The sequence below is a fragment of the Mus musculus genome, chromosome 7 (assembly GCF_000001635.26).
Source record: "Mus musculus strain C57BL/6J chromosome 7, GRCm38.p6 C57BL/6J".
NCBI lineage: Eukaryota > Metazoa > Chordata > Mammalia > Rodentia > Muridae > Mus > Mus musculus.
The window spans coordinates 25874302-25894212 of NC_000073.6; the positions used below are offsets into that span (position 1 = coordinate 25874302).

General features: G+C 44.5%; 1 long non-coding RNA gene and 1 pseudogene across 2 annotated transcripts; both read right to left on the minus strand.

Annotated features, from left to right (window-relative positions):
* Positions 1-7698: 7698 nt before the first annotated feature.
* Positions 7699-11533, minus strand: Gm6434 (annotated as a pseudogene).
* Positions 11534-14355: 2822 nt separating this feature from the next.
* On the minus strand, positions 14356-18113 carry Gm51461. 2 transcript variants are annotated; one of them, XR_003946698.1, is made up of 3 exons: positions 17858-18112; positions 17260-17330; positions 14356-14620 (listed from the first exon to the last, which is right to left on the minus strand). It is a non-coding gene; the product is annotated as a predicted gene, 51461 (long non-coding RNA). The 2 variants fall into 2 exon arrangements; XR_003946699.1 differs by lacking the exon at positions 14356-14620 and adding an exon at positions 15589-16230 and having other exon boundaries at positions 17858-18113.
* Between the last annotated feature and the right edge of the window lie 1798 nt (positions 18114-19911).

Below are 19911 nucleotides of genomic sequence, written 5' to 3' on the forward strand. Positions count from 1 at the left end.
ACAAATAAATGACACAACAGAAAAATAATAAACTCTCCTATTCTTTGAACCAAAACCTCAGTTAGTCTCATAAGCAGAAGAACATATGCTATGCAGGGCCTCCTGGATTGGGTGGGCACTCAGCCTTTCTTCCCGACAGGACACGGCTCCACGCTCTATCTTCTCAGAATCTGGAGGCTCTCTTGAAGCTACAGCAGCCCTTCAGTAATAATCCCTGAGGCGAGATGGTTAACTCACTGTCTTTGCTCATGGATGGCTGTGGACTGTCTACCCATAACCCCTCTCTGCACAACTCCTGCCTCTGCTCTTGGTTCCCAATGGTTCAATGTGACAAAGGAGACAAGTCTCCCATGAGCCCATTTCACTCATTTCCTCTTCAGTTGGAGCATGCGGTTTATGCTACCATCCCATACCTGCAGTTTTTGTATCAAAAGATTCAAACAAGAACTGCAAAAAAAAATTTTTATAAAGAACTGTATCTACACACACACACACACACACACACACACACACACACACACACATTTTCTGGCTCTTTGCCGCCAGAGGACCACCATCATGGGTTGTGTGCACACACCTGGTGTCTTATCTAGGATTGCTATTGCTGTGATAAAACACCACAACCAAAGGAACTTGGGAAGGAAAGGGTTCATTTGGCTTACACTTCCATACTGCTGTACACCATTGCTGGAAGTCAGGAAAGGACCTTAAGTATGGCAGGAATCTGGAGGCAGGAGCTGATGCAGAGGCCATGGAACAGTGCTGCTTACATCTAGATCTGGAGGCCTGGCGCAAGCTTTTGAAGCTCAAAACCTACCCCTTAGTGAAACACTTTCTCCAACAAGGCTACACCCACTCCAATGAGGACACACCTCCTAATTCCTCTCAAGTAGTGCCACTCCCTGGTGACCAAGCATTCAAATATATGAGCCTATGGGGACCATTCCTATTTAAACCACCACACCTGGGGCCTGTTCCACTTGGTACTGCCGACCACCTTAACATCCTTATCAGGCTGAAGTTGACAGTTGACATCTGATGGCAAGAAGGAACAGATTTACAAATTGACCGCATTAGGTCTAACTCCCTCACAAATTAGTGTGATCCAGAGGGACTCCCATGTGTGGCACTGGTCCATTTTGTGACTAGTAATAAAACCTTGAGAATCTTTAAGTCCAAATGATTGACTCTCCCCAAGGATCTCCACCATCTGGTTAAGGAAGCAATCACTGTCCGCAGCGTCTTGAGAGGAACAGAAAGGATAAGTATGCTATGTTCTGCCAGATCCTGACAGGGAGTAGAATTTACCAGCTTGCTCATTGGTAAGACCAAGACAGTAATTGGAAATACTGCTCTAGTGGCATAAATTCTCTTGTGTATGTGAGCAATAAAATCACTTTAAAAAATGCTTCTGACTTCTGACTTAAACCTGAACAATCTTCCTTCCTTCCTTCCTTCTTTCCTTCCTTCCTTCCTTCCTTCCTTCCTTCCCTCCCTTCTTCCTTCCTTCCTTCCTTCCTTCCTTCCTTCCTTCCTTCCTTCCCTCCCTCCCTCCCTCCCTCCCTCCCTCCCTCCCTCCCTCCCTTCCTTCCTTCTTTGCCTTCTTGCTTTCTTGTTTTCTTTCTTCCTGTCTCTCCCTCCTCTTCCCTCCCTTCCTCTCGACCCTCCTCCTCTTCCTCCTCCTCCTTTGAAATAGGGTTTCTCTGTGTAGCCCTGGCTGTCCTGGAACTCACTCTGTAGACCAGGCTGGCCTCAAACTCATGGAGATCTGCCTGCCTCTGCTTCACGAGTGCTGGGATTAAAGGCATGCACCACCATGCTTGACGCCAGGGCCAAGAAGTGGGAGTGAGTGGGTAGGGGAGCAGGGCGGGGGGAGGGTATAGGGGACTTTTGGGATAGCATTTGAAATGTAAATGAAGAAAATATCTAATAAAAAAATAAATAACAAAAATAAAATCACCAGTTCCTGTAGAGTAGAGGCTACATTCATATGGTATTTATATTATATTAGGAATTATAACGCATCTTGATATGATCTGGCATGTAGGCATGCCCAACCTTTTGACATTGTAACATGATGTCATCTATAAAGATTTGTGCAATCAAGTTATATAACAAAAACAGAAACAGAAATGGAAGCTAAAGAGATAGCTCAGTGGATAAAGTGCTTGCTGGGTGAGCGTGAGCACCCATCTCTAGCCCTAGCAGCCTTGTAATATCTAACTAGGGGTATCTTGGTGATAGATGGATTTGTGTGATCAGGGTTCCTCACTTGTGGCTCCTTTCTCCTCTAGGTTTTTAAGTCCTTGCCATTTAGCTATGAACTAGGGGAAGAGAGAGTGAGAATTGTATGTGGTTTTGCAGGGCAGGCTCAGATCTGGCAGAGAACTAGAACTTAGTCACCTGACCATACCTCACTGCAGAAGAAGCTGAGGAATTCAGTGTAGCTGTTTTTGTGGAGAGATGAGGAGGTGTTGTATACTGGTGTTGATTAGAAGAGGGAACACATTGACTCAGGTCAGCTGGATTCAGTGGGACAGAAACTCATGCCCTTTCTGATTTTATTTGCATCTGCTTACTGCTTCATATAACAGAATAACTGAAGCTGGGGACCTTATAAAGTCAAGAGGTTTCTTCTGTATATGTGCTGGTAGAGTGAACATGAAAACTTATTTCTTCAGCTCACAGCTCAAAGCATGGTGCTGGTGTTTGCTAGAACTCTGGTGAGGCCTCAATCACACGATGATGCCATGTGTCCCCAAGCAGTGGGAGGATACGAGAGATTGGCATGTGGGTGTGTAAGGAAGAGGCTGACATACCTAGGGTAACCTTACACTGCAGTAACCTGTTTCTGTGACAACTAATCTATCCCTGAGAGACCCAATTTAGTCTTTTGAGAAAAACAACAACTTCCATTAATCTCTTCCTCTTTCTCCTCTTTCTTTTCACCCTCTTCATGTTGTCTGTTGAAAATGCTTATTTTTTATTAATGTGTCTGTGTGTGGGTGTATGCAAATCTGCGCAGGTGCCTCCGATGGAGGCCAGAAGAGGGGATCAGACCCCCTGGAGCTGGGGTTGTACAGGTAGTTGTGAGCTGCCTGACATGGGTGCTAGGATCGCAGCTCAGGCCTTCTGGAAGGCAATTGCACACTCGTAACCACTGAGCCATTTCTTCAGCCTCTTTTGTCTTTTGATACAAGGTCTTATACTGTAGTCTGTGTTGGCTTTGGACTCACTATGTAGTTTAGGCTGGCTTTTAACTGAAGCCAATTCTCCTGCTGCAGCCTCCTGAGCACTGGAACTACAGGTGTGTGCCGTTATTAATCTGTTCTTGAAGTGGAAGCCACCACGGCCTAATTCGTTCTCATTTATAGTCTCTTTCTTTGAAACTGAGGTTTCAGCTTAGTATTTCAGTTTATAGCAGAAGTTTTAAGAAAAGCTTCACACTCAACAGAAAAGGAATTAGCTCATATATTGTACCTGAAGCCAAAGTAGAACACAGTCAGATTATGGGAATGTGCTGGACTAATTGGTTAAGAGCAGGTTCCCACATGAGTGGCTCACTACCTCCTGTAGCACCAATTCTGGGAAATATGGCACCTTATTCTGGCTTCTGAGGGCATTTGCACTCACCCACTCACACACACTCACTCTCTCTCTCTCTCTCTCTCTCTCTCTCTCTCTCTCTCTCGCGCGCGCGCACACACACACACACACACACACACACACACACACACACAGGGTCTGTGCCAACATAATGTCAAGGGAACCAACCATAGCTACAACTTCTCCAGCACTGAAGCCCATTGACACTCTACTCCACTGATAATTCAGGGACTCTCTCCCTCTACCTGTCTTCTCCTTTATGATTAATTTATTTATATTTTATTAGATTCATTTATTTTATGCGTGTGAGTGTTTTTCTGTGTGTATGTATGCACACTGTGTGCATGCCTAGTATTCTAGGAAGTCAGAAGAAGGTATTGGATCCCCTGAAACTGAAGCTGTGAATCACCACGTGGGAGCTGAGTTTCAAAGAATTTAAAGCACAAACAGGTCTCATCTTAGGAGCATGGACTCTTCAAAGACATAGAGAAATGGCCTCTTCTATTCACTCTAAAGAAATGCCTTTATTAACTGTTCGGGTAATGCTGAAACCATTTTCTGGACATCTAATCATATTATCTTTTCATATTTTTTAAATTTTATATTCCAATTATTTTTTTGTGTCCTGAGGTGTGTGGGTAAAGGTCAGAGAACAAACTGTGGGATTAGATTCTCTCCTTTTACCATGTGTGTCTGAGGGATAGAACTCAGGTCATAAGAATTGGCAGCAAGCAACCATACCCCCCCTTCCATATCTTTTAAGAAATAAGGACTCATACATAGCTCCATTTTACAGGTAAGGAAGGTGATGCCAGAATTTGCAATGTCCTTACAACAACTCTGTGCCAAGTCTTGCTTTGCTGAGTTGTGGCCATTTAGAACTCTAGAGACAGCTATGGGGAGAGACTCTGGCAACCTAGCACTGAGGAGGAGACCAGCTGGCCTTCGGTCGGTCGTGCTGAAGAGCCTACAGTACATATTCTGATCTCAAGGCTCCGCTCCAAGAAATTCCCTTGGAGATTAAAGGCTTATTGTCTGGGGTTTTTATTTACTCTTCAAGGAGTGTTCCAGTGAGGCCTGCTAGTAGGAATGTCAACAGAGAGCCCCGCCCCACACCTACACTTTTCATTCGCCTCTCTTGCCTTTGTTGGGTGAACTTACAGCAAATATATCTAGTCTTATTTCACTGATTCTCCACATCCTCCTTAGGGTTTTGAACCCTGCTGGGGCTGGAACATGTCAGCCCATCCTTCCTTCCTTCCTTCCTTCCTTCCTTCCTTCCTTCCTTCCTTTCTTTCTTTCTTTCTTTCTTTCTTTCTTTCTTTCTTTCTTTCTTTCTTTCTTTCTTTCTTTTTGATTTTAGAAAAAAGGGCTCCTTCATTGGGGGCCCTTTGTTCCATCCAATAAATGACTGTGAGCATCCACTTCTGTATTTGCCAGGCACTGGCATAGCCTCATACGAGACAGCTATATCAGGTTCCCTTCAGATTTTAGAAAAAATAAATGATTTATTTATTCAATGTATTGTGATTTTGTTTTTTTTAGTTGTAAACTTTATTTATTTCCTCTTTATTAGATATTTTCTTTATTTACATTTCAAATGCTATCCCGAAAGTTCCGTATACCCTCCCCGCGCCCTGCTCCCCTACCCACCCACTCCCACTTCTTGGTCCTGGCATTCCCCTGTTCTGGGGCATATAAAGTTTGCAAGACCAAGGGGCCTCTCTTTCCAATGACGGCCGACTAGGCTATCTTCTGCTACATATGCAGCTAGAGATATGAGGTTTTGGGGTACTGGTTAGTTCATATCGTTGTTACACCTATAGAGTTACAGACTCCTTCAGCTCCTTGGGTACTTTCTGTAGCTCCTTCATTGGGGGCCCTTTGTTCCATCCAATAAATGACTGTGAACATCCACTTCTGTATTTGCCAGGCACTGGCATAGCCTCATACGAGACAGCTATATCAGGTTCCCTTCAGCAAAATCTTGCAATTCAATATGCAATATGCATATGCAATAATGTCTGGGTTTGGTGGCTGGTTATGGGATGGATCCCTGGGTGGGGTAGTCTCTGGATAGTCCATCCTTTCGTCTTAGCTCCAAACTTTGTCTCTGTAACACCTTTCATGGGTATTTTGTTCCCTATTCTAAGGAGGAATAAAGTAACCACATGTTGGTCTTCCCTCTTCTTGATTTTCTTGTGTTTTGCAAATTGTATCTTGGGTATTCTAAGTTTCTGGGCTAATATTGACTTATTAGTGAGTGCATATCTAATGACTTCTTTTGTGATTGGGTTACCTCACTAAGGATGATATCCTCCAGATACATCCATTTGCCCAAGAATTTCATAAATTCATTGTTTTTAATAGCTGAGTAGTGCCGCAGATCCTCTGGGTCCCTTTGTCTGCGTGGAACGGGTCTCTGGGTACAGAAGGGCAAGGAGTAGACGGGTGACAGACAGACCAACACGTGAGATTGTGTAGAATCTGAATGTCTTGTCACAAAGTGAACACCAGTCTTATATAGTACAGAAAATAAAAGGGGTAGGAAGTCACAGCAGGCAAAGTAAATTGAAGTTGCCTGACACAAAACAAAGGAATGACTTCAAAAGGATTTACAGGAACAGGTAAATGTTTACAATAAAGATAAAGCAGTCCTGCCTAGGGTCAGCTTAATGACAGGTAAGGATTTCACACCCTAATGCTACTCCTTTGAGCCTTGTGATGGCTAGCACCAGGGGGTTCTGCCCTTAGCAGGCCTTCTCATGAATAATGCAATACCACAACTCCCCTATTTCCTAGATCTTGCTAAATTCTTATGAGTGTAACTTTTATGTATCTGGAGAATCTTCATTTGTCAGAAGAATTCACCAACGTGCTTCTAATATGCAATGTAGCCTGTACTGAAGATTTCTATCTCAGTGGGATTCCCTGGCTCTACTATAGTATTCCCTTGTTTGGGTGCGATTTGCTATTGTCCTTAGTAAATACTTTGCAGACCAGCTCTGAGCTACTGGCTCCGTCTTTTGTAATGCTTAATTAGTTACTGAATAGGTATCTTCCTTACTGCATTTCTACCGGATTCTAAGCTCGTCGGCTTCTGGAACCTTGGAACACTGGTGGGGGCTTACATATGTCAGAATTCAATCTTAAAAGACACTATTAATAAGATAATACTAAAAGAGAGCACGTGGATAATACTAAAAGAGAGCACACCAGACTAACGCGGGAATGGGGTATGAGTATATGGGTTAATGAGAATGCCAAAGCTCCAGGAGGTGAGTTTCCGTGAAACTCTTTTCTTCATGAGTGCTTCCAGGCTTCTCAGCCTGTCAAGCAGACTTGACTGGAGTGCATGGCAGAGTAGTACTCCATTGTGTAAATGTACCACATTTTCTGTATCCATTCCGCTGTTGAGGGACATCTGGGTTCTTTCCAGATTCTGGCTGTTATAATTAAGGCTGCTATGAACATAGTGAAGCATGTGCTCTTATTACCAGTTGGAACATCTTCTGGATATATGCCCAGGAGAGGTATTGCTGGATCTTCTGGTAGTACTATGTTCAATTTTCTGAGGAACTACCAGATTGTCTTCCAGAGTGGTTGTACAAGCTTTCAATCCCACCAGCAATGGACGAGTGTTCCTCTTTCTACACATCCTCGCCAGCATCTGCTGTCACTTGAATTTTTGATCTTAGCCATTCTGACTGGTGTGAGGTGGAATCTCAGGGTTGTTTTGATTTGCATTTACCTGATGATTAAGGATGCTGAACATTTTTTTCATGTGCTTCTCAGCCATTCGGTATTCCTCAGTTGAGAATTCTTTGTTTAGTTCTGTACCCCATTTTTTAATGGGGTTGAATTTCTGGAGCTCAGCTTCTTCTTCTTCTTCCTCTTCCTCTTCCTCTTCCTCTTCCTCTTCCTCTTCTCCTCCTCCTCCTCCTCCTCCTCCTCCTCCTCCTTCTTCTTCTTCTTTACGAGACACAAAAGGCATTTAATAGAAGTGTGCTAGGAAGCTGCCCCTCTTTGAGACACTCAGAATCCAAGGCTTGGTCAGTACTGTCTCCACTTTGTTCACAAACTTTTGGCCTTTCTCATGGTCTTCTAGCTTGGGAAATTCTTAGGATATAATTGGAACAGCTTGCCTTCCTGTGTGGGCTCGAAGCCGTATTTCTCCAGGTTGTCAGCATCAAAAGTCCCGTCTTTAAAGTCTTTTTCGATAGCGGGTGCAACTGTTTCCTGGAAGAGCGCTTTGACGGTCAGAGGTGTGTCTATGCCTGCAGGAGCTCGGTAATTAACGTAGGGCTTGAGCTTGAAGCCCGTCAAGTCCGGGACAACAAATTCTGGAACCATTTCTTTTATTTGCACAAACTTCCTATCAGAAGTATAGATGCCTGTTTTCTTGGCACCCCGACTCTTAGTGAATGTGCGTGGTCCCCGCTTGCTTGTCCACTTGCTCATCCTGTCTGCTCCCCACACCAGGCAGTCAGGAAACCCATGCTGGGCTCTGGATAAATCAGCTCTGGGCTGATGGCTCTAGAGCTGGCCCGCAAGCCTCTTCTCCCTTTCGACCTGAGACAGCTCAGACACGGTTTCCCCAGCCTGAGCCATTTAAAACACCGCCAGACCTTCCAAGGCACAGCAAGGTCCTCCCTCCAGTCCAGCTTCTTGAGCTTTTTGTATATATTGGCTATTAGACCCCTATCAGATTTAGGATTGGTAAAAATCCTTTCCCAATCTGTTGGTGGTCTTTTTGTCTTATTGACAGTGTCTTTTGCCTTACAGAAGCTTTGCAATTTATGAGGTCGAATTTGTCAATTCTTGATCTTACAGCACAAGCCATTGCTGTTCTGTTTAGGAATTTTCCCCCTGTGCCCATATCTTCGAGGCTTTTCCCCACTTTCTTCTCTATTAATTTCAGTGTCTCTGGTTTTATGTGGAGGTCTTTGATCCACTTAGACTTGAGTTTTGTACAAGGAGATAAGATGGATCAATTCGCATTCTTCTACATGATAACCACCAGTTGTGCCAGCACCATTTGTTGAAAATGCTGTCTTTTTTCCACTGGATGGTTTTAGCTCCCTTGTCAAAGATCAAGTGACCATAGGTGTGTGGATTCATTTCTGGGTCTTCAATTCTATTCCATTGGTCTACCTGTCTGTCGTTGTACCAGTGCCATGCAGTTTTTATCACAATTGCTCTGTAGTACAGCTTTAAGTCAGGCATGGTGATTCCACCAGAGGTTCTTTTATTGTTGAGAATAGTTTTTGCTATCCTAGGTTTTTTACTATTCCAGATGAATTTGCAAATTGCCCTTTCTATTTCAGTGAAGAATTGAGTTGGAATTTTGATGGGGATTGCATTGAATCTGTAGATTGCTTTCAGCAGGATAGCCATTTTGACTATATTAATCCTGCCAATTCATGAGCATAGGAGATCTTTACATCTTCTGAGATCTTCAATTTCTTTCTTCAGAGACTTGAAGTTCTTATCGTACAGATCTTTCACTTCCTTAGTTAGAGTCAAGCCAAGGTATATTATTTGTGACTATTGTGAAGGGTGTTGTTTCCCTAATTTCTTTCTCAGTCCATTTATCCTTTGTGTAGAGAAAGGCCATTGATTTGTTTGAGTTAATTTTATATCCAGCTACTGCACTGAAGCTGTTTATCAGGTTTAGGAGTTCTCTGGTGAAATTTTTAGGGTCACTTATATACTATCATATCATCTGCAAATAGTGATATTTTGACTTCTTCCTTTCCAATTTGTATCCCCTTGATGTCCTTTTGTTGTCTAATTGCTCTGGCTAGGACTTCAAGTACTATATTGAATAGGTAGGGAGAAAGTGGGCAGCCTTGTTTAGTCCCTGATTTTCGTGGGATTGCTTCGAGTTTCTCTCCATTTTGTTTGATTTGGCTACTGGTTTGCTGTATATTGTCAGCCCGTCCTTCATGGATGAAAACCAGCACCTCTAAGCAGTGTGTGGTGGCTCGTGTCTGTAATCTCAGCAAGTTGGGGGCTGTAAGTAGGAGTTCAAAGCCATCCCTATCTATATAGCAAGTTTGAGGCTAGCATGAGCTACATGAGACGCCCATCTCAAAAACAAAAGTAAGATCTGATGTCTGATGGACCCCGTTGAAGTCTACAGCCTGCAGCCTTCTAGCTTGCTGACCTGGCTGACCTTGAGAAAGGTTCTTGGCCTTTCTGTCTACCCTCTACCCTTCTTCTTTCTCGAGCAACTTCAGCCTAGTTCCTGAACAAGCCACAGCTCTGGCCCTCATCTCAGGGGCTTTGCAGAGGTCATTCATCCTGCATAGAATACTTTTCCTAAAAGATCCAAGTCTTTCCCATCCTCACTTCCTTTAGGTCTTTATCCCATTAATCACCTTCTCAGGACAGCGTCCCCCAAACTCCTGTGCTGGACATGACCATCTCTCTCTGCCCTCAGCATTACCTATGTACCCTCTTGTCTTTCTGTGATACTTCACTTGTTTGTTTCCAAATGACTGAGAACAAGGACTGAGAACAAGGACTGAGAACAAGGACTGAGAACAAGATGTTCTGCCAATAGTTATTTATTTTTAGATGGGGTTTCATGCAGTACTTGCTAAATAGCCAAGGGGTAATCTTGAGCCCTTGTTCCTCTTGTCTCCTTTCTGTGCTAGGTTACCAGAGTCTCTCTCCATAGTTGTCTCTAGAGTTCTAAATGGCCACAACTCAGCAAAGCAAGACTTGGCACAGAGTTGTAAGGACATTTCAAATTCTGGCCTCACCCTCCTCATCTGTAAAATGGAGCTATGTATGAGTCCTTATTTCTTAAAAGATATAGAAGGGGGTATGGTTGCTTGCTGCCAATTCTTATGACCTGAGTTCTATCCCTCAGACACACATGGTAAAAGGAGAGAATCTAGTCCCACAGTTTGTTCTCTGACCTTTACCCACACACCTTAGCACACAATAAGTAACTGGAAGATAAAATAAAAAAATATGAAAAGATAACATGATTGAATGGTCAGAAACAGGTTCCATATCACCAGGTTTAGGATGAACAGTTAATAAAGGCATTTCTTTAGAGTGAATAGAAGAGGCCATTTCTCTATGTCTTTGAAGAGTCCATGCTCCTAAGATGAAACCTATTTGTGCTTTAAATTCTTTGAAATTCATAACCCTGAGTCTGGAGAAATGGCTTAAAGGTTAAGAGCACTGTCTGTTCTTCCAGAGGTTAGTTCAATTCCAGCACCTACATGGTGGCTCACAACCATATGTAATGGGATCTGATGTCTTCTTTTGGTGTGTCTGAAGACAGTAGCAGTATACTCATATAAATAAAATAAATAAGTCTTAAAAAAGCAAATTCATAACCCTGTTTTTCCTCAAAGGAAACCACATGGTGTAAAATCAAATAGACTGTGACTAGGGACCGTATAATTGCTCACATTGGGATTATTTTGAAAGACAGATTGCTAGTAATTAACGAGGGCAGGAAGACAATTTAGGAAAAGAAAAAGACAGCTCTAAAAGAATCATCCTTGCAATAAAGTAACTGCATGAGCCAGCAGAGAGCAGATGTTATGAACAGGGTTTACATGTCTAAGTCCATGACCAGTACCCCTTCCATAATTCTCGATTAGGGACTGAGTTACACACACAGACACACGCACACACACACACAGAGACACATACAGACACACACAGACACACAGACACACAGACACACAGACACACACACACACACACACACACAGGGATCCGTGCTGACAAAACAAACTTTGCAGCTCCCTCACCCTGTCTCCAGCTCCCTCACCCTGTCCCCATTTCCCTCACCCTGTCCCCAGCTCCCTCACCCTGTCCCCAGCTCCCTCACCCTGTCCCCAGCTCCCTCAGCTTGCAGTGTCTCCCTCAGGCTATCTTTAGCTTCCCTCATCTCCATGTTTCCCTCAGTGGCTCCAGGTCCTCACTGAGCACCTTCAAAATGCCAGGTCCTGTGCCTTGCAGCCCTCATTTCTACCTCATGATGCACCTGTGCACTAACATCCTTCACTTTTCCAGATGAGGGAATTTAAAACTCAAAGCTGAGTAGGCAACTGCCAAGATCTCTTAAGGAAAACAAAACAGACAATTGAACTGTGATGGAGACTCAGGTCTTTAGAATTGAAATATTAGTGCTTTATTGTGACTTACAAACATTTCTTAGAGTGAGTCCCTTGAAACCGGTACAGGAAATGTAGGGATGAATTCACCAGTGGAAGAAAAGCTTAGAGGCTGAATCTCAGAGCTGCTGTTCGTCTCTTTCTGTCCCAGGAAGCCCTGTCTCTGTCTCTGTCTCTGTCTCTGTCTCTGTCTCTGTCTCTGTCTCTGTCTCTGTCTCTGTCTCTGCCTCTGTCTCTGCCTCTGTCTCTCTCCCTTCCTTCCTTCCTTCCTTCCTTCCTTCCTTCCTTCCTTCCTTCCTTCCTTCCTTTCTTCCTCCCTCCCTTCTCTCCTCCTCCTCCTCCTCTCTCTCTCTCTCTCTCTCTCTCTCTCTTTCTTTCTTTCTTTCTTTCTGATTTCAATTATTTACATTTCAAGTGTTGTCCCCTTCCCTGTTTTCCCTCTGCAAACCCCCATCCCATTCCCCCTCCCCTTTAACTCCACAGGACCAAGGGTCTTTCCTCCCATTGATTCCCAGCAAGGCCATCCTCTGCTACATCTGTATTTGAAGCCATGGGTCCCTCTGTATGTACTCTTTGGTTAGTGGTTTAGTCCCTGGGAGCTCTAGGTGGTCCAGTTAGTTGTTATTGTTGTTCTTCCTATGGGGTTGCAATCTCCTTCAGCTCCTTCAGTCCTTCCCTTGACTCTTCCACTGGGGTCCCTGGGCTCAGTCCGATGGTTGGCTGTGAGTATCTGCATCAGTATTGGTTAGGTGCTGGCAAAGCCTCTTAGGGGACAGCTAAACCAGGCTTCAGGAAGCCATTTCTAATTCCCACTACTAGTGTTCATTCTGGGGCAAATAAGTCTGTTTCTATTGAGAGAGGGTCTCATTAGCTCAGGCTGCCCCAGGACTCACTATATAACCACCATTCCGGGGCTATGCTGTGCTGGAGATGGAACTTCATGCATGCTGGGCAGTCCCTCTCTCTACTGAGCCACGTGCCTAGCCCAAGATGTCTGTGTATTGTTAGTAGACATGTCTCCATGTTGCTTATCCATCCATGGAACCCCTTGAACTCTCTTTCCTCATTTCTCACTGTTTTTTTGTCTGCCTCTCTTGCTTCTCTATTATGAGGTTTGTCTGCCTGTCTCACATTCTGCATTATCAGGCTCTTGGCAACAGACTGGGTTTGACCCCTGACTTCTAGACCATAGTGGGCTAAGAGGCAAGGTGTCAACCTCTCTGTGCTTCCCCATTTCCACCAACAAAACAGGGGAGGGCAACAGTAGTTTATTTACTTTTCCTCACTTAAAAGATTAGTTCTTTGAGAATTCCATACAAGCCATTTTAATCACATTCACACCCCAGAGCCAGCTCCTCCTAGAACAGAGCTTCTCAACCTGTGGGTCACAAGCCCTTGTGCATGTGTGTGTGTGTGTGTGTGTGTGTGTGTGTGTGTGTGTTGAATGACCCTCTCTCAGGGTCGCATGTCAGATATCCTGCACATCAGATATTTACATTAAGATTCATAACAGCAGCCAAATTACAGTTATGAAGTAGTAAAGAAAATAATTTTATGGTTGGGGGGGCGGTGGTTAGCACACATGAGGAAGTGTATTAAAGGGTTGCAGCATTAGGAAGTCTGAGAAGCACTGTATTAGAAACATACTCCTCTAAACATCCCACTCTGAGTCCTCTTTTTCACTTCTTAAAAACCCTTCAAGTCCAATTTGGGCAGCAACAGTCTATTGTCTGGCGAGGACTAAGTGGATTATGCTGTGTAAAAGATACCATGCTTTCCCATCATGTTCCTCAGGGCTAGAATGAGGATCTGAGCCGACCAGTTAAAGAGTAATGTTGTGGGTTCATAAAAGTCCAAGGTGGCATTTTGCCAAGTTCATATGTGTGCGAAGGTCAGGTGTACTCTGTTGGTCCTCTCTCATGGGGTCACAAGAGTGTATACTGTCTCTATCTGACCTCCCCACCTCTGTTTCAGCCATCTCCACCCAGACCAGCACTATCAGCAATAGTTTGCCTCTGAAAGCTTTCACTTGCTTAAACTCCCTTACTTGAAAGAACCCATTCTACAGCCTGGTCCCTTACCAGCTACTTACCCTTTAGAACCTGTGGTGTTCTAAATGAAACACTCATACGTAAAGTGTAAAAGCCACACAGAACAGAAAACGTACAATGTTGGTCTTTCTGGGTCTGGGTTACGTCATCCTAGATGATCATTTCTAGTTTCACAGTTACCTGGATGTTTCGCAATTTAATTTTTTAACAGCTGAATAATATTTCCCTGTGTAAATGAAACACATTTTCATTATGGGTTCATCACTTGATGTGCATCTTGGCTAGTTCCGATTTCCATATGTTACCAGTAGAGCAGCAAGGGACATGGATGAGCAAGTGTCTGTGTAGTAAAATGGAGAGTCCTTCTGGTACATGTCCAAGAATGGTGTAGCTGGAGTCTTGTGGTAGATCTACTTTCAGCTTGTTGAAGAACCGTCACAGTGATTCCCATAGTGGCTAGACCAGTTTGTATTTCTATCAGCTGTGAATAAGTGCTTCCATTCTCCTGAATTCTTACCAGCATCTGCTGTCATTTGCTTTATTAATGTTGGCCATTCTGGCTGGGGTAAGATGAAATCTCAAAGTAGTTTCCTCCCCCCTTCCCCCGCCCCCTTTCCTTTTAGAAGAGAGCTGTTTTGGTCCTCTGGCTCTCACAATATCCCTGTGATGTTCCCTGAGCCTTAAGTACAGAGGTTGTTTTTTAAGTGTATTTACTGGGGACACATGAATTCAGTTGATCTCTGCATTTGACTTCTTGTATCTTTCTGTAATGATCTCAAAGGAGCTTCTTGGATGAAGGGTCAGAGATGCACTTTCCTGTGGAGAAGTTTGATTCTTTTTTAAAAAAAGTACTTTATGTGTGTGAATGTTTTGCCTACATGTATGTGTGTTTTGCTTGCATGCCTGGACGCTGCAGAGGCCAGAAGAGGTCCCCCAGGAGTGAAGTTACAGTCAGTTGTGAGACACCATGTTGGTGCTGGGAATCAAACTCAGGTCCTTTGGAAGATCAGCCAGTGTTCTTAACCTCTGGGCCATCTTTCCAGTCCCGTCCCCGACTCTGCATCAAATTTATAATATGTATGAAAGCAAAATGTATGAAAAGAAGAGCCCAAGGGTCCAGGGTGCTCTCTTCTACTGCAGGGTTCTCATGTGAGAACCTGGCGTGGTACACTGTCATCAGAAGTCCGGCGGTGATAAATTAAAGTTTTAATCTATGAAAGGTGTACACTCTGAACCCCAAAGCGATAATGAAAAGGGCAAACAGCTGGAAAGCCCAGTGGAGCCATTAAGGCGCCTGATAAGTTGACGATTTATACTTTGGACCTTTTATAGTAACAACAACAGAACAGGGACCTGTGATTAATAGGCAAGGTTATGAAATGGAACCATGAAAATACTTAAGACAAAAGAAGATAAGAAAAGAGGGGAAAAAGAGGGGGAAAGAACATACGGGACAAATAAATTGCATCTAGACTTATACCCAATAATGTCTGTACTCATTAGATACAAATTAAAACTACTAAAAGCAGTGCCTGTGCATACAGTGTTCATTCTAATTACACCCAGAGAGTCAGTAAGTTATGCAGGGAACATGGGATGAAGGAAACACATCGATCTGGTAGGTGGTGGTGCCAATGTCAATATACAGTTGGCACCGCTTACTGCTGGCTAGGGTGCATTTTTTGGAACTGTCCCCTTGGTTGTGAGATTTCGAGGGGAGCCATGGACGGACATGTATTCACTCCACACAGGGCAGCACAGCAACAATATTTTTAAACCTTGCAGCTTGGTGAACCAGTGAGTTTATTGAAGGTTACTTACAGGAGCACAAGAAATTCAAAGGCAGTTGTATCCCCCACGACCCCTTCCCAAACCCACTCGCATAGGCAATGGTTCATCAAAGCTGCATCCTTGGGATAACTTGCAGGCGGTTACACTGGAGAGTACCTCCATCCAGATCGGCAGCTGCGTATTGCTTACATAACTTCAGAGAAGGCTTTGTGAGTTCTATAACTTTTTGAGTTTTCTGAGCCTTATGCCTTTCCACGGCTCCCGTGTTTCCTTCTCCCCTCCTCCTTCCGGAAGAGAATGTTTCAAGTCTCAGGAAATAGCTACATAACATGTCTCAAGACCCTTGTGTTTAAAGGCTTGGTCCCCAGGCTGGTGCTATTGGGAGGTGATGGAGCCCTTAAGAGGAGGACTCAGTGGGAAGACTTTATGGTTGTTCTTACTCTTAGTGAGTAGTGAGACCCCAGTCCCTTCCTCTTCTTTTCTGGGTGAAGCTGTGAGATGACTGGTTTTGAGCTGCAAGGTGCTTTTGTTAAGCTGTGCTGAATGCCCTGGTCCCATCCTTGGCATCCTCACCTCCGTGAAAGACACCAACCTGCACATATGTTGAACTGATTTCCAACAGTTACAAAGACAATCTGGAGGAGAAATGACATTTCAGCAGATACTGCTAGAAGATTGGATAGCCATATGCCAAAGAAGGAATGTTGATCCATGCTTGTTGCTGTATGCAAAGATTGACTCGAAATGCATCGCAAACAGAAAGGAAACTCCAAACTATAAAACTCCTAGAAGTGTCCGACATTTGTGGTTGGGAAGATATCGACCATATAATTCATGAAAATAATGATAAATGGGAGTTTAAAGCTCTATAAATGATTCTGGTGCTGGGTGCCATGGTATATGCCTTCAAATCTAGCATCTGGGAAGCAGAGGCAGGGGAATCGCTATAACTTTGGGTCCAGACTGGTCTATATATCAAACTCAGGCTAGCCAGGGCTGCACAGTGAAGGGAAATGTTTGTTGTAATTTGAGATGCATCCTGTAATTTGAGATGTTTGCTCGTATGTCCATTTACCAACTTACCGATTATTTTTTTTTAAAAGGTTTAAGGAAAGGGGCTGTAGCTCAGTTGATAAAGCGATTGCCTAGCATGCATGAAGCTGGGATTCAGTCCCCAGCACCCCATAAAAACTTGGTGGTGGTACCCACTTGCCTCCTAGCATGTGGAGGTAGAGGCAGGAGGATCAGTTCAAGATCTCTTTGGGCTACAAAAATTTCGAGGCAAGCGTGGGATAAAAGACCTCTCATCTCAAAAAAGTAACAAAATCCAACATTGCTCATGTTGGAAAGTTTTCACCACTTCCTGTATTATCCAAATGACACCAAAATCAGCGATAATAGCATTGCTTAGAGCAGGCCACCAACTTATATGCTTTGGTAAAGTTATGCCTTTAAAACTCCTCGTTTAAAATGTGAAATGTTTTTTGTTTGTTTGTTTCGTTTCGTTTCGTTTTTTCCCGGTAGGTGGTTGATTCTCCCACCTTCATCTTTCCTCATTGTCTAAGAATGGAGTGAGCAGACGATGAAGGGCAACAAAGAACTTTACCTCACGCGAGTAACTATTTAAACGAGAAAGTAAATATTCATTGGGGAAGGATGCTCACCAGAGGACATGGGGGACATGCTCTGTGCTCCTGGTCTTCTGTCTCTGGTAGGTCTCTAGGGCTGGAGCCAGCTGCAGGAATGAATTTTCATCTTCAGCCAAGGGATGGGGTCTTAGAGGCAGAGGCAGGGATGAGCACCACTGCCTGCGACCATAGGTCGAGTCCCACAGACTGGAGTAGTGGGGTCCCAAGCAAGGCCCTGTTTGAGACTGAAGCCTCCTCGGCCGATTATTTACTACAGCGCTCTTTCTCTGCAGAGTACCTGGAAGCTCAGCCCCGAGCCAGGAGCCAGGAGCCTGAGCAAGAGCCAGGCTCTGGCCAGATGTGGGACTGGGAACCTTCCTTCTCTGACAATTTGAGGATTTTATTGTTTCAGAGCTTGTACAACTCAAGGGTATAGGACCACCTGGAGGCTCTGATTGGCTGAATGCACACATATGCAAATAAGGTGAAAATGGAACCAATCAGAGAACAGTTGTCAAATCTGGTGGGGGAGGAAGGGAAACTGGTTCACAATCCGGTCTGTACTAACTGTCCTTGGCAGTGTAGAGAATTTGACACTTAACTGTCCACAGGGCTTCTGTCAGTTCTGGCTCACCTTTTCCGGGGAGCTGCTTGGGGTGAGGGTTCTTCATTCACTGCAGTCTTCTGGTTGCTGCTGTCACTGTGCTTTCACACTCGGGTGTCCATCATGGCCTGCCAACGTCTGCTTCCCCACCCACTGGGCTGTCCATCATTGCCTGCCACTGTCTCCACTCAATTCGCATGGCAGCTCTGCCAGTCAGTTGCATTCTGCCTGGGTTGGCATTTCTTTCCCAGTCGCCTCATTTGACAGGTTGGGTTGCTTCACAGCAGGTTGTCAAATGGCAACCGGGAGCAGCTGGTAGTCCTACCTCTTCTTCCCCTCCCCTCCCCTCCCCTCCCCTCCCCTCCCCTCCCCTCCCCTCCCCTCCCCTCCCCTCCCCTCCCCTCCCCTCCCCTCCCCTCCCCTTCTCTTTTCTCTTCTCTTCCACAGGTCTGTAGGTACAGCTGTTGTTTGCAGTCACTTTATTTTGGTCTTTCCAGGGTGTAGCTACGTCTCTGACTTCAGGGCATTAAGACCAAATTTGGAAGCTAGCAGCCATACCCTGGCAACAATCTTCTGACTTTCTAGATCTGTCACCTTATGATGCTAAGTCCACAGCAGGAGAATTGGACAACCTTATACTTAAAAAAAATTCTATTGATTTTTTTCGTGAATTTCACATCATGAAAACATCTCCCTATTCCTCTGTATCTGCCCTTGCAATCTCCCCCCCCACCAAAAAAAAATGAAAAAAAAATGAAAATAAAAGATAAAAATAAACCATCTTATGTTGGAAGCTGTGGTGTGTTACAGCGTGTCCCACAGTTTACCTCTCTACTCACACATCTTTACTTGCAGTGAGTCCTTGCAATGAGTCACTGGTCTGTTTCAAGGCCTCTGGCTTCTGCTACTCTATCAATACTGGGTCCTCACTGTTGTTGTCCTGTGTCATGGAGATCCTACAGCTTTGGTTCTGCAGTATCTGCCCCCTTCTCATGCTCCAGCACTCATAGGTGGGGTAGATGTTGGGGTGGGTCAACTCAAAGCCCTGGATCTGGGCCTGGGTGGTAGTGAGCCGGTCAGCCACCAGCTCTCCTGTGCCAGTGAAACGAGCGCCATTTCTCCTGCTTTGCCCAGGCAAGGGGCAGGTCAGTTTTGCCTGCAAAGGCCTGCAAAGGACAAGACCAGCTGCACTCACACCATCTGGGTCAGCTCTCCCAGATCCAGGCCACCAGGGCCAGCTCTCCAGCATTGCCTCAGCAAGGGGCAGGGTCAGATTACCCAAACTCCACAGCTGGTGAGGGACAGGGCAAACTCTCTTGCTCTAATATCCTCAGGGCTGGTTCTCCTGAGCCCACGCTACCACGGCCAGCTGAAATGGGATGCCCAGGCAAGGCATGGGGCTAGCTCTTCTACACCACCCTGGTGAGGGGTGGGTTCAGTTTTTCCACTTCACTAGGGGCCGTTTTTTTTTTTTTTTTTTTTTTTTTTTTTTTTTGAGACAGAGTCTTACTACATAGCCTTGACTAGATGGAACTCACTATGTAGACCAGGCTAGCCTGCATTTTGCAGAGATTCACCAGCCCCTGCCTCCTGAATGCTAGTATTAAAGGCATTTGTTCCACCACAGGGTCACACACGTTTATGTGTTTAGTTGGCGCTATGATTTTTTCTCTAAAGCTGCCATCATGAACTCTGGCATCAAATCTATTAAACTGAAGTTCTGCTGTGGGTCCTTTGTTTCTGCACTTAAAAATGGGAGATCCTAAAGTAAAGGCAAGTTGTATATACATAGTTTACATAACCATTTTCTCTGTGGCCAATCTGTGTACACTTTTAAATGCTTATTTAATTTTTTTCTCTTTAAAGTTTCTCTCTCCCTCCCTCCCCCTCTCTCTGTGCTTGTGTGTGGTATATCTGCTTATGTTTCTGTGGAGAGGCTAGATAGTAATGTTACTACCTTCCTCAGTTGTTTTCCAATTAATCAATTAATTAAGTTAATTTGAGACAGAGTCTTTCGCTTCACCTGAAGCTCATCAATTCAGCTGGCTGGCTGAGTGGCCAATGAGATCCAGGTATCTATCTCC